We start from the raw sequence: 14,354 nt of genomic DNA, 5'->3' as shown, positions 1-14,354 counted from the left end.
CGGCAGATTAAAACTGTGTGCCGGACCGAGACTCGGACTCGGGACCAGATGAGAAAGCAAAACGGAAAACATCAGCGAATAAGCTCAATCGAATACGTAGAATGCGTTATTTGTCGGTCAAGTTTATACCAGTCAAGAGACAACTTTCCTCCATTCAGTTACAGTGAATACCCGTAATAAAAGAACGTTTGGCTCTGAGAACCAACATACGAGGCAACCCAGTTTTCACGTTGTCTTACTGACAGAAAGTATATGACGATCAGTCAGCCGTCATGTAACGGCTTGATGATATACCAGGGACATGCGTCCCTACGTGTTCACCGCTTCCATACTGACATATTTTCAGGTAAGTACGCGGGAGAAAAATATCCCGAATTCGAGTCTCGGTCCCGCACACAGTTTTAAACTGCCAGGAAGTTTCATATCGGAGCACACTCCGCTCCAAAGTGAAAATCTCATTCTGAAGTAAAGAGTTTCGCATTCGGCGAATAATTTGGAATAATATTTCATACAGCTTGCCCGCATCTCGTGGTCGTGCGGTAGCGTTCTCGCTTCCCACGCCCGGGTTCCCGGGTTCGATTCCCGGCGGGGTCAGGGATTTTTCTCTGCCTCGTGATGGCTGGGTGTTGTGTGCTGTCCTTAGGTTAGTTAGGTTTAAGTAGTTCTAAGTTCTAGGGGACTTATGACCACAGCAGTTGAGTCCCATAGTGCTCAGAGCCATTTGAACCATTTTCATACAGCTTCTGGTCGTCAAACCATACGCAAAAAACTGTTTTTTTTTATTAATTTGGAGGTTGTCGTCTAAAATCATGTGTAAGATACATTAGTCACTCTGTGAAAACAGTTTCGAAGGACTACTACGCGTCTTGACGAGCCCAAGTCAAGTTCAGCTGAGAACAGAGGAAGCTTTTTAGAATACCTAGGGCATATACTGATGTCGTTGCTGTTACAGAAATAAAGTCATGGAAGGTAAAGGTGAATCAGCTCCAAGAAGTAGAGAGACCTTACATGAAACTGTGATTTAAAATACCAATAAAACATTCAGAGTTCCGATGTAGTTATGCAAGTATCCACAAAATCACATATTTTGAGAAAGAATTCCTAATTTAAAACTGCGCTAATCAAGAACATTAAGTTTGTAGGGAACTTAAATTACTAAGGAGGATAATGGTTCAAATGGCTCTGAGCACTATGGGACTCAACATCTTAGGTCATAAGTCCCCTAGAACTTAGAACTACTTAAACCTAACTAACCTAAGGACATCACATACCCATGCCCGGGGCAGGATTCGAACCTGCGACCGTAGCAGTCCCGCGGTTCCGGACTGCAGCGCCAGAACCGCTAGGCCACCGCGGCCGGCTAAGGAGGATAATATTCCTGTTGGCGTCATAACCTGCTCGAACGGATGCTAAGTGTAATGCCTAAGATAAAAAGCTCGACAATAAGGGCCAGTGTTGTAATAGATAACGTTTGGCCTGTAAAGAATGACTTAACGGGAAATATTAGCACCAGGATGTCACACAACTTTTGTTTGTTTTGCGTTGCTTGGGAACGTTATCTGCGAACCTGCGAAAACTCACGTACTCTCACAGACTCTATATCCGCCTTGTGTGATACATTAGCAATACTGAGGTGGTGTTGCAGGCAGAGCATTTTGCTCATCACGCTCATCGAAGAACAGATGCACTCTCCGGTAGCTTAATACGTTTAAACTTCACTCCTTATGTTCATTGCTAATACGAAAAGTTTGGTGTTCGACACCAAACACGTTTTTTTCATGTGATCAACGCCAAACGCCTTGACCCACTTACTGATACGTATCTCGGAACCGGCAGATACAGCAACGCAGAAAAAACGTGATGTTGAAATCACTTTTTTTTTCTCTCTTGTTGATTGTTATTGAAGACTCTGTTTAGAGTATATTCATCCCTTTTCCTTAAATATGTATAGTATTCTTCAGTCTTTCATTACTTACATCCGTAGTAACCACACAGTTTCATTTTTTGTGGAAATAAGATTATCAAATGATTCTGTGAAGCGAATATTTTCCATCACACTGTGATGTGCACGCCATTTCATTTCATGAAAAAGATCACTACAAATGCAAGATGTGAGGTTTATTAATAGAATTTCCTCTGTTAAGTCCATACTAATATATCATTCGTGTATTACACGTAACATTTTTAAGTGCAGTAAGTCCGACACAGCAACAGGGTTGCTGCGGAACGATCATCCGATACAGAGACTCTGCAAAACTACGGTAATAAGTATGGAACGAAATCACAGTCATGTCTACCAGTTCGTGAATGGCACACTTTACTGATGGAGACAGGTTAGGTATCGGCCAAAGTGCGGAGTGTCCGAACAACAGTATCAGAGGACAACGTCGGTCGAGTGAGACAAGCCTTTCCTCGCTTTCCCACAAAATCCCGTTCCACTGCTCTGAGAGAGATATCACGGTCCACAGTGCAAAACGTCCGACACAAGAGCCTAGGTCTGTACACTTATAAACTGCAACTGTTACATCTACTGCAACCAGACGATAAAACAAAACGGGAAATATCAGTGGAAAAGCTGAATCGAATATGTAGAACGCGATATTTCTCAATCAGGTTTCCAGCAGTCAAGAGGCAAATTTCCACCACTCAGTCAAAAATCCACAATAAAAGAACGTATGGCTCTGAGAATCAGCATACGACTCTGGAATCTCTCTGAGATAATCCATTGTTCATGTTGTCTTACTTACTGAATACGTGATACCACAAAGTATATGACGTCCAGTCAGCCGTCATTTAACGGTTTGATGGTTCCCCGCTTCCAGAACGAAACTTTCTTTCGCCTTCTTTCTTTCTTTCTTTCTTTCGCTTACGTCATAGTCCCACAGCGATCTCAGGGTCGGCGTGGTTACAACGTATTTGGCAGGTTAGTTTTAGGGGTGGCCGGATGCCCATCCTGCCGCCACCCCGTACCCCCTAGGACGGCATCAGTGCACCCCAGCTGTCTGCACCTAATGTATATCGTGCAATAGTGCGAACGTGTTTCAAATGACTGCGACGCTTGTAACTGAGGCGGAACGTGGGGACCAGCCCGGTATTCACCTAGTGGGATGTGGAAAACCCTTCCAGAACGAAACATTGTCGGATAAATACACAGTATTTGAGATGGTCATATTCCCTCGGCACTTTGTTCACCTGGTATCACGCTCCTAGATTCTACGTCTACACACACATACTCCGCAATCCACCATACGGTGCGTGGCGGAGGGTACCTCGTACCACAACTAGCTTCTTCTCTCCCTGTTCCACTCCCAAATAGAACGAAGGAAAAATTACTGCCTATATGCCTCTGTACTAGCCCTAATCTCTTTTATCTTATCTTTGTGGTCTTTCCGCGAAATGTAAGTTGGCAACAGTAAAATTGTACTGCAGTCAGCCTCAAATGCTGGTTCCCTAAATTTCCTCAGCAGCGATTCACGAAAAGAACGCCTCCTTTCCTCTAGAGACTCCCACCCGAGTTCCTGAAGCATTTCCGTAACACTCGCGTGAGTGTATGATAGCTCTTTCTAAATTTGTGCTACTGCCCAACCCTGGTGGGAGTATGATCTCTCCTTGGTATCTAAAGGAAGACATCTGCAAAATATTAATGATTAATGAAAACCACCTCAACTGTTTTGTTATATACATTATTCCACCGCTAGTAGGTCGACAGAATGCTTACGATCAGTACTCTTGGGCTTGATCTTTAAAACTGCGTACGAAAAACTGACCATTTACGTCTTGACTTCAGCACAACTCGGCTACTTGAACATGTTCAAAGGAAAGAAACCGGCCATAACACAATAAATGTTTAACAATACAGCTGAGCTGGTTTTCATCAATCGTTAACATTCATGTCATATGTGGGATCAACATAATCAAGTTTATTACCTGCAAAATAGTCCCATATTCCGGAGCTATGAGTTTCTCTTCACCTCCAATTTTGAGAACATCTTATCGCTTCAAACGTGTGTAGTGAACAGTTTCTTTATAGAGAACGATTTCTGCATTTTTCGCTTTACTCAAGAGAATTTTATATTGCTCAGCAATTACATAAAAATTGTTGTCCTTCTTCTTATTCACTGATTCACTTAAAAGTTCTTAAAACCTGTTACGCATAACATCATTCTGATGCAAAGCTGCAGAAGAAACACCACTAAAACGAGTCGCATAGATGGCCGTACGCACGACGCTCGACACTGACTGAAACAACGCAGCGGTTATCGGACTGACAACACATAATTCCCAACAAAGAAACTTATCTGAGCACAAAATTGACAACAATGAATCTTGTCAGAACCTGCACGACGGAGGCGGGAATCTTCGATCCAGCATTCACCAGCTTTCTTTGGTAAATCCTAAGATTTACCTATGTCTCTTGGTAAAAGTTAGAAATCTGTGCATATAATGAGAAATTTCTAATTTTTGCCACACCGCGATGGTAATTATCTTACTTTTTCAGTAATACTGGCCATTAAAATTTCTACACCACGAAGATGACGTGCTACAGACGCGAAATTTAACCGACAGGAAGAAGATGCTGTGATATGAAATAGATTAGCTTTTCAGAGCATTCACACAAGGTTGGCGCCGGTGGCGACACCTACAACGTGCTGACATGAGGAAAGTTTCCAACCGATTTCTCATACACAAACAGCAGTTGACCGGCGTTGCCTGATGAAACGTTGTTGTGATGCCTCGTGTAAGGAGGAGAAATGAGTACCATCACGTTTCCGACATTGATAAAGGTCGGATTGTAGCCTGCCGCCATTGCGATTTATCGTATCGCGACATTGCTGCTCGCATTGGTCGAGATCCAATGACTGTTAGCAGAATATGGAATCGGTGGGTTCAGGATGGTAATACGGAACTCCGTGCTGGATCCCAACGGCCTCGTATCACTAGCAGTCGAGATGACAGGCATCTTATCCGCGTGGCTGTAACGGATCATGGAGCCACGTCTCGATGCCTGACTCAACAGATTGGGACGTTTGCAAGACAACAACCATCTGCACGAACAGTTCGACGACGTTTGCAGCAGCATGGACTATCAGCTCGGAGACCATGGCTGCGGTTACCCTTGACGCTGCGTCACAGACTGGAGCGCTTGCGATGGTGTACTCAGCGACGAACCTGGGTGCACGAATGGCAAAACTTCATTTCTATCGGATGAATCCAAGTTCTGTTTACAGCATCATGATCGTCGCATCCGTGTTTGGCGACATCGCGGTGAACGCACATTGGAAGCGTGTATTCGTCATCATCATACTGGCGTATCACCTGGCATGATGGTATGGGGTGCCATTGGTTACACGTCTCGGTCACCTCTTGTTCGCTTTGACGGCACTTTGACCAGTGGACGTTACATTTCAGATGTGTTACGACCCGTGGCTCTACCCTTCATTCGATCCCTGCGAAACCCTACATTTCAGCAGGATAATGCACGCCGCATGTTGCAGTTCCTGTACGGGCCTTTCTGGATACAGAAAATGTTCGACTGCTGCCCAGGCCAGCACATTCTCCAGATCTCTCACCAATTGAAAACGTCTGGTCAATGGTATCCGAGCAACTGGCTCGTCACAATACGCCAGTCACTACTCTTGATGTACTGTGGTATCGTGTTGAAGCTGCATGGGCAGCTGTACCTGTACACACCATCCAAGCTCTGTTTGACTCAATGCGCAGGCGTATCAAGGCCGTTATTACCGCCAGAGGTGGTTGTTCTGGGTACTGATTTCTCAGGATCTATGCACCCAAATTGTGTGAAAATGTAATCACATGTCAGTTCTAGTATAATATATTCGTCCAATGAATACCCGTTTATCATCTGCATTTCTTCTTGGTGTAGCAATTGTAAGTAGGCTGTTTATGTTTTCTTATTGGCAACGTTACGTAGCGCTCTGTATGAAAATCACTGGCTGTGCTGTGTGCAGTCTGTGGCTAGTTTGCATTGTTGTCTGCCATTGTAGTGTTGGGCAGCGGCAGCTGGATGTGAACAGCGCGTAGCGTTGCGCAGTTGGAGGTGAGCCGCCAGCAGTGGTGGATGTGGGGAGAGAAATGGCGGAGTTTCGAAATTTGTAAAACTGGATGTCATGAACTGCTATATATATTATGATTATTAAGGTAAATACATTGTTTGTTCTCTATTAAAATCTTTCATTTGCTAACTATGCCTATCAGCAGTTAGTGTCTTCAGTAGTTTGAATCTTTTATTTAGCTGGCAGTAGTGGCGCTCGCCGTATTGCAGTAGTTCGAGTAACGAAGATTTTTGTGAGGTAAGTGATTTGTGAAAGGTATAGGTTAATGTTAGTCAGGGCCATTCTTTTGTAGGGATTTTTGAAAGTCAGATTGCGTTGTGCTAAAAAAATATTGTGTGTTAGTTTAAGCACAGTCGTGTATAATTGTTCTAAGGGGACGTTTCACAATTTTAATGGCCAGTAGTGTATATATATGGCGAATGAGCTAAAACTTGCACTGCAGATATTGCGGAAATGGGAAGTGCTATTGACGTACGGTTTTCACAGAATGTATTGCTAGTAAGGGGCACGTGTTGTTAGCCGATCAACAGATTGTAATAATAGTTGGAAAGTGTATTTTTTGTGCAAACCATCACTTCTTTTCAAATGAAACAATGGCTATTGTCATTAACAAACGAAAAGTGGGATAAATTAGAATGTCAGTGGTGTTTGTTGCAGGATTCTAGTGCGAGTCATTTACGAGACATCGTATTTTGAAATGTCCCCACACGACACCTGTACGGTACCTGTGGTAACACACGCTAAAGAACAACACAAGTGCATATACTAGTTATGTGGATTCTGACCAGTGACGAGACAACTGCCCATCAGAGGTTATGTTCTAAATGACCATCGGCAGGCCAATACACGGTTCCAGTCTGGCATGGAACGACTGCTACAACAGGTAGCATCTCTGATATCCGAGTAATCTGCAGTAATACGTCGTCGAATATCATCGGGTGTAGTTGATATGGCCTTATAGACAGCGCCTTTCAACTTTCCCCACAGAAAGAAGTCTACAGACGTCATATTCGAAGAACAGGTCGGTCGAGGTACGCGTCCTCTATGTCCAATCCAATTGTTTGGAAACAGTTCCAGAAGACAACCTGTAGCACTTCGCGCGGGCTGGGCAGCCATCATGTTGGTACCACAGATTCGTCCTGGTTCAAATGGCTCTGAGCACTATTGGACTTAACATCTATGGTCATCAGTCCCCTACAACTTAGAACTACTTAAACCTAACTAACCTAAGGACAGCACACAACACCCAGCCATCACGAGGCAGAGAAAATCCCTGACCCCGCCGGGAATCGAACCCGGGCGTGGGGATTCGTCCTAGCACGCATCCAGGGAATATGGTCTGTTGTGAGACTGAGACACTTGTGCGCGTTCAGTGCTCCGTCTATCGAAAACGGGCCTAGGAGCTGATGGTCCACTACCCCACACCACAGATTTACACTTCATGGACGGTGACGCTCCACCTGACGAAACCAACGGGGATTATCAACACCAATAGTGCCTATTTCGGCCTTATACTTGGCCACAATTGGTAAATGTGGCTTCATCACTAAACAAGATACATGATAGTCTGTAGTGTCCTGTCTTAATGCTCATGTACAGAAGTTAACACGATTCTCATAACGTCGAAGAGAATGCATAGGACACTTGTCTGATTCATGACACTTCCTCGTGCGATTGAGCTAGAGCTACAGTGAGAATCAACTGCAACAGCAGCAAGAACTACAATTTCCCCCTCTTATGTCGTCATTTGTGTCTCCTATTACGTTGTCTACGTGTTATACTACCACTTTAACGTCAATGGTTGAAGAAACTGATAAATAACTGCCGAGATGGTTGACTTCTATTTTCGGATGTCTTGCAGCATGCACCGTTGAAGAATAGACTGCATTCTTCCTACACTCTCCATACACCATGAGCATGTCGGCTTTTTGTGCATTGCGAATCCCATCGTCCACTCATGAGCTACTTCTTAGACTGTCTCACACTGACTACCAAGTCGCAGTGCACTCAAGGAACACACAAGCATATTTCTTACGTAAACGTAAGATCATTGTACCTGGCAACTAAGCACATTGAATGGCACAGACAAGGGTTGGTGTAGGAACTTTTCAAAATACGAAATCTTGTAAAAGACTCGTACTGGAATCCTGTTAGAAACGCCGATGACACTCTGATTTGCCCTACTTTAATTAGCTAATGTAATATGTATCGTTGCATTTAAGAGAGTATGTTTGATAAAAATATATATTCTAAGTATTATTAAAATCTGTTTATTTGCTAATGTTACCGACCCCCCGACTACCAATCCAGTCTGGGAAAACTTCACATGCATAGCATTTTCCATTCCTGCGATATTTGAGGTGCAAGTTTTTGGTGATTCACCCAATGTACGTACAGGTTGCGTCAGCTGCAACAACATCAAAAACCATGCATGAGAGTTTCATATTCTGTCTCTCGCCATGCACAAACTATTAGTCCTACAGAAAACACGAAGAGGATCTTTCCATAGGAAATTTAATGTAGTTAATTTGCTTCAGCATACCCGTCGCTGAAGGCCACCGTTTTCGTGTTATTCAGGACAAACTCGTTCGAAGGTCAACTTTGTACGTTTTTCTTTAATAATTGCAAAACTACGACCCCTAGCGACAACGTATCCTAGTACAAAATTTAACTACATTAACTTTCCTACAAAAGCTCGTGTTCATTCTTTCCATAGGACTAAGAGCTCTAGAGTGCACATAGTGAATGAGAGTATATGCAAATTTTGTGCATGGTATTCAAAGGTGTTGCGTGTTGCATAAAACCCATGGGCAGGGCAACTCAGTCACCACGTACACATATATATCGAATAACATGCACAAGATTTTTTATATTCTCTCGCTCTCTATGTGAGTACTATTACTCCTACATACGAGTATATTGCGTGCTAGCATCGTGAATGTTTGTGTGAAGTCGCTGAGGGAGATCAAACATCAGAGCAGCAGACCTGTTATGAATAAAATTGCCCTCAGGACAGCGATTTGTCCAAGATGACTGAGGTTTAAACTACTGGTACAGCTGAGCCCAGGACAATTGTTCCTAGTGGAATCGAATCGTAACACAAGTCAAGACCAGAATCGTCTCGAAATTGGAGTCTGAATCAAAAGACCTACTTCAGCCCAGAGTCTGAACTGAAAGACCCACACCAGCCCAGAGTTTGGAAGACAAAGTTTCTCCTCTCCTCACTTCCCATCGAACCTCAGTGAACTCCACAAAAGCACTCCCGCAACTGCTCACACAAGGGTTTCGTGCCAATCACAAGACTCCACGAGCTCCATGTCTCCCCTCTAACTCATCTGCCCTACTCATTGGCCAATCCTAATCAAGTTAACTATATTCTTGTATCAAAAATTCCAGTGCGGGGTGGAGAAGACATTGTGCTCCAAACTTTTCCACGACCACTTTAGGCAGTGTGTTTTGCGTTTCCGAATAGCTCTAAAGTGAACAGCACATATTTATGTAGATCATTATCTGGATAGCATGAACATCACCATATGCCTGACCACGGGACCCAGCTACACAAGAGAAGCATTTTTGTGTTCAAACATAGATCATTTCAGAACCGCCATAAATGTTACGTTCCTTCTAAAATTATTTTAAAGGCCTGAGGCTTCCCAAAAAAACTTAGCATGCTGATGGACGACACCAAACCCGCGAATTTTCCTGGCCGTCATCGCTGTTCACAAAGGGCATTTACGACGCCGTCGTAACACGTTGGCTATGTGACCTAGATTCCTCTAGCACCCCTGGTCCCTGCTGTGGCAAGAGATGCCTAGTAGGTAGTGTGCTATCGATAACTACGATGCCGCGGCGTAGGTGCAAGTTCGGAGGTTGGCACTACCACGCCCACACAGACGACAGCGCCCTCTAGCCGGCGCTGTGCAGCTCTACGAGCGCCGCTCCGCATTCAGCCCATTTTATTCCGAGTAGACGACCAAGTAACATTGTTTCTATTTGATAGTGGGCGAGCCACTCCAGATTTTACCTTTGTTCCTGCTAGCCGATGTTTGTTTGATGTACAGCTTCGCAGCTACGTGCTCATCTCAGCCAAAGTTAAGTTACAATGTATGTACTCAAGTATTGTGTTGTGATATAGTAAAACCACTTCTAATTGCAGTACCGAGAGTTGTACCTCACCTGCTCCTCCTATTCGGCCTACCCTTCAGTTTACAGGAGCAGACCCACGCGCCGCCTATCCAGGAGGGATACAAAAGGTAGGTCCAGGCAAGCCGTTTTTCCACCTCTTCGACCGAACACATTGTCTGCACACCGTGGAAGAATTTCTTGGGCCCACCATTCTGTCCGCAGTAAGTGCTTTGAGATGTTCCTTTGCCCAATAGCTACATGTGGCTTTCAAGCCCCAAGCGTCCACTGCAAGATTTACTGTTAAATGAACAAACAGCGCCGGCCGGAGTTGCCGAGCGGTTCTAGGCGCTACAGTTTCGAACCGCGCGACCGCTACGGTCGCAGGTTCGAATCCTGCCTCGGGCATGGATGTGTGTGGTGTCTGTAGGTTAGTTAGGTTTAAGTAGTTCTAAGTTCTAGGAGACTGATGACCTCAGAAGTTAAGTCCCATAGTGCTCAGAGCCATTTGAACCATTTGATCCTCAGATGTTAAGTCCCATAGTTCTCAGAGCCATTTGAACCATTTGAACAAACAGCGTGCTTGTTCTCAACTCAAGAAAAATACTGTTCGATGGAGAGCCACCATAAAGACCCTACATGCATTAACAATGTACACACTTCCATCAGTGCCTGATCATGCTGATAACTTTCTGTTGTCTCACAAGCACTATGTCTTGGGTGAAAAATCAGCACTAAAATGGTACCCTTGAATACGAAGAATAGCCGCGCGGGATTAGCCGAGCGGTCTTAGTCGCTGCAGTCATGGACTGTGCGGCTGAATCAAGCGGAGGTTCGAGTCCTCCCTCGGGCATGGCTGTGTGTGTGTTTGTCATTAGGATAATTTAGGTTAAGTAGTGTGTAAGCGTAGGGACTGATGACCTTAGCAGTTAAGTCCCCTAAGATTTCACACACTTCTGAACATTTGAACATACGAAGAATGGTAAGAGGGTGACTTGTCCTCTGTCATTTGTTTTAGAACACATCAAGCAGTTCATACTATCATGTTAAGTCCCATAATGCTCAGAGCCATTTGAACCATTTGAACAAACAGCGTGCTTGTTCTCAACTAAAGAAAAATACTGTTCGATGGAGAGCCACCATAAAGACCCTACATGCATTAACAATGTACACACTTCCATCAGTGCCTGATCATGTTGGTAACTTTCTGTTGTCTCACAAGCACTGTGTCTTGGGTGAAAAATCAGCACTAAAATGGTACCATTGAATACGAATAATAGCCGCGCGGGATTAGCCGAGCGGTCTTAGTCGCTGCAGTCATGGACTGTGCGACTGAATCAAGCGGAGGTTCGAGTCCTCCCTCGGGCATGGCTGTGTGTGTGTTTGTCATTAGGATAATTTAGGTTAAGTAGTGGGTAAGCGTAGAGACTGATAACCTTGGCAGTTAAGTCCCCTAAGATTTCACACACATTTGAACAATTGAACATACGAAGAATGGTAAGAGGGTGACTTGTCCTCTGTCATTTGTTTTAGAACACATCAAGCAGTTCATACTATTGAACATAGGACTCCACATCATCAGTCTCTTTGTGCTCCTACGTCGAAACACATCGTCAATTATGATTGCAATGGACATTTAATCATCAAGAGTCTACCGTGAAGCAATGGAAAAGCGTCATCTCGTCATATGAATCATGTTTCATGTTACATCAAGGCGATCTCTGGGTCCACATATGCATTCAGCCAGATGAATGGCTGCTTGAAACGTACACTGAACCATGTACGCAGGCCAGTTAGAGCGGCTTTGTGCTATGAGCGACATTTATCTGGGCTTTCACAGGATCTGGAGTACCATTCGAAGACATCACAGCTGTGAACTTCATGGAATTTATTGCAGACCATCTGCAACATTGGTGTCTTACCCAAGGCAATAGTATCTGCCAGCAGGATAACTGTCTGTGTAACAAGGCCCAGAACGTGATAGTGATCTCATGGTGTAACAAGGACAGGAGCGTGATAGACATCTCAAGATGAAGAAATGGCCATCAAATTTACCAGATCTGGATCCGGTGGAAAACATCTGCGTCGCTATCAGGCACCACGTCCATAAGCCAATGACCCGCAGTTTACGGGAATTGCGTGACCTGTACTCTGATATATTGTGTCATATACCGCTGGGAACATATTCAGGACTTATCGAATCCATGTCACGCAGAACCGCTACTGTATTGCATTCCAGAGATGGAAGAACACGCTGTTGAGTAGGTGATAGTAATGTTTCAGCTCATCCGTATACAGGCTGGTGCATTGATCGTGACAGGGCCAAATATCTCACGAAATAAGAGTCAAACGAAAAAATACAAAGAACGAAACTTGTCTAGCTTGAAGAGGGAAACCCGACGGCGCTATGGTTGGCCCGCTAGATGGCGCTGCCATAGGTCAAACGGATATCAGCTGCATTTTTTTTTAAAATAGGAACCCCCATTATTTATTACATATTCGTGTAGTACGTAAAGAAATATGAATTTTTTAGTTGGACCAGTTTTTTCACTTTGTGACAGATGGCGCTGTAATAGTTACAAACATATGGCTCACAATTTTAGACGAACAGTTGGTAACACATAGGTTTTGTAAATTAAAATACAGAACGTCGGTACGTTTGAACATTTTATTTCGATTGTTCCAATGTGATACATGTACTTTGTGAACTTATCATTTCTGAGAACGCAAACTGTTACAGCGTGATTACCTGTAAATACCACATTAATGCAATAAATGTTCAAAATGATGCCCGTCAACCTCAATGCATTTGGCAATACGTGTAACGACATTCCTCTCAACATCGGGTAGTTCGCCTTCCGTAATGTTCGCACATGCATTGACAATGCGCTGACGCATGTTGTCAGGCGTTGTCGGTGGATCACGATAGCAAATATCCTTCAACTTTCCCCACAGAAAGAAATCCGGGGACGTCAGATCCGGTGAACGTTCGGGCCATGGTATGGTGCTTCGACGACCAATACACTGTGATGAAATATGCTATTCAGTACCGCTTCAACCGTACGCGAGCTATGTGCCGGACATCCACCATGTTGGAAGTACATCGCCATTCTGTCATGCAGTGAAACATCTTATAGTAACACCGGTAGAACATTACGTAGGAAATCAGCATACATTGCACCATTTAGATTGCCATCGATAAAATGGGGGCCAATTAACCTTCCTCCCATAATGCCGCACAATACATTAACACGCCAAGGTCGCTGATGTTCCACTTGTCGCAGCCTTCGTGGATTTTCCGTTGCCCAATAGTGCATATTATGCTGGTTTACGTTACCGCTGTTGGTGAATGACGCTTCGTCGCTAAATAGAACGCGTGCATAAAATCTGTCATCGTCCCGTAATTTCTCTTGTGCCCAGTGGCAGAACTGTACACGACGTTCAAATTCGTCACCATGCAATTCCTGGTGCATAGAAATATGGTGCGGGCGCAATGTATGTTGATGTAGCATTCTCAACACCGACGTTTTCGAGATTCCTGATTCTCGCGCAATTTGTCTGCTACTGATGTGCAGATTAGCCGCGACAGCAGCTAATACACCTACTTATGCATCATCATTTGTTACAGGTCGTGGTTGACGTTTCACATGTAGGTGAACGCTTCCTGTTTCCTTAAATAACGTAAATATCCGGCGAACGGTCGGGACACTTGAGTGATGTCGTCCAGGATACCGAGCAGCATACATAGCACACGCCCGTTGGGCATTTTAATCACAATATCCATTCATCAACACGATATCGACCTTTTCCGCAATTGGTAAACGGTTCATTTTAACACGAGTAATGTATCACGAAGCCAATAGCGTCCGCACTGGCGGAATGTTACGTGGTACCACGTACTTATACGTTTGTGACTATTACAGCGCCATCTATCACAAAGCGAAAAAAGTGGTCCAACTAAAACATTCATATTTCTGTAAGTTCAATCAAATATATAATAAAAATGGGGGTTCCTATTTTTTAAAAAAATGCAGTTGATATCCGTTTGACCTATAGCAGCGCCATCTAGCGGGCCAGCCATAGCGCCATCTGGTTTCCCCCTTCAAGCTAGACGAGTTTCGTTCTTTGTAGTTTTTTCGTCCTCTTAATTTTTGGAAT

Source organism: Schistocerca cancellata, chromosome 2 (assembly GCF_023864275.1).
Source record: "Schistocerca cancellata isolate TAMUIC-IGC-003103 chromosome 2, iqSchCanc2.1, whole genome shotgun sequence".
NCBI classification, from domain to species: domain Eukaryota; kingdom Metazoa; phylum Arthropoda; class Insecta; order Orthoptera; family Acrididae; genus Schistocerca; species Schistocerca cancellata.
Note: the sequence above shows the minus strand (reverse complement) of the source record.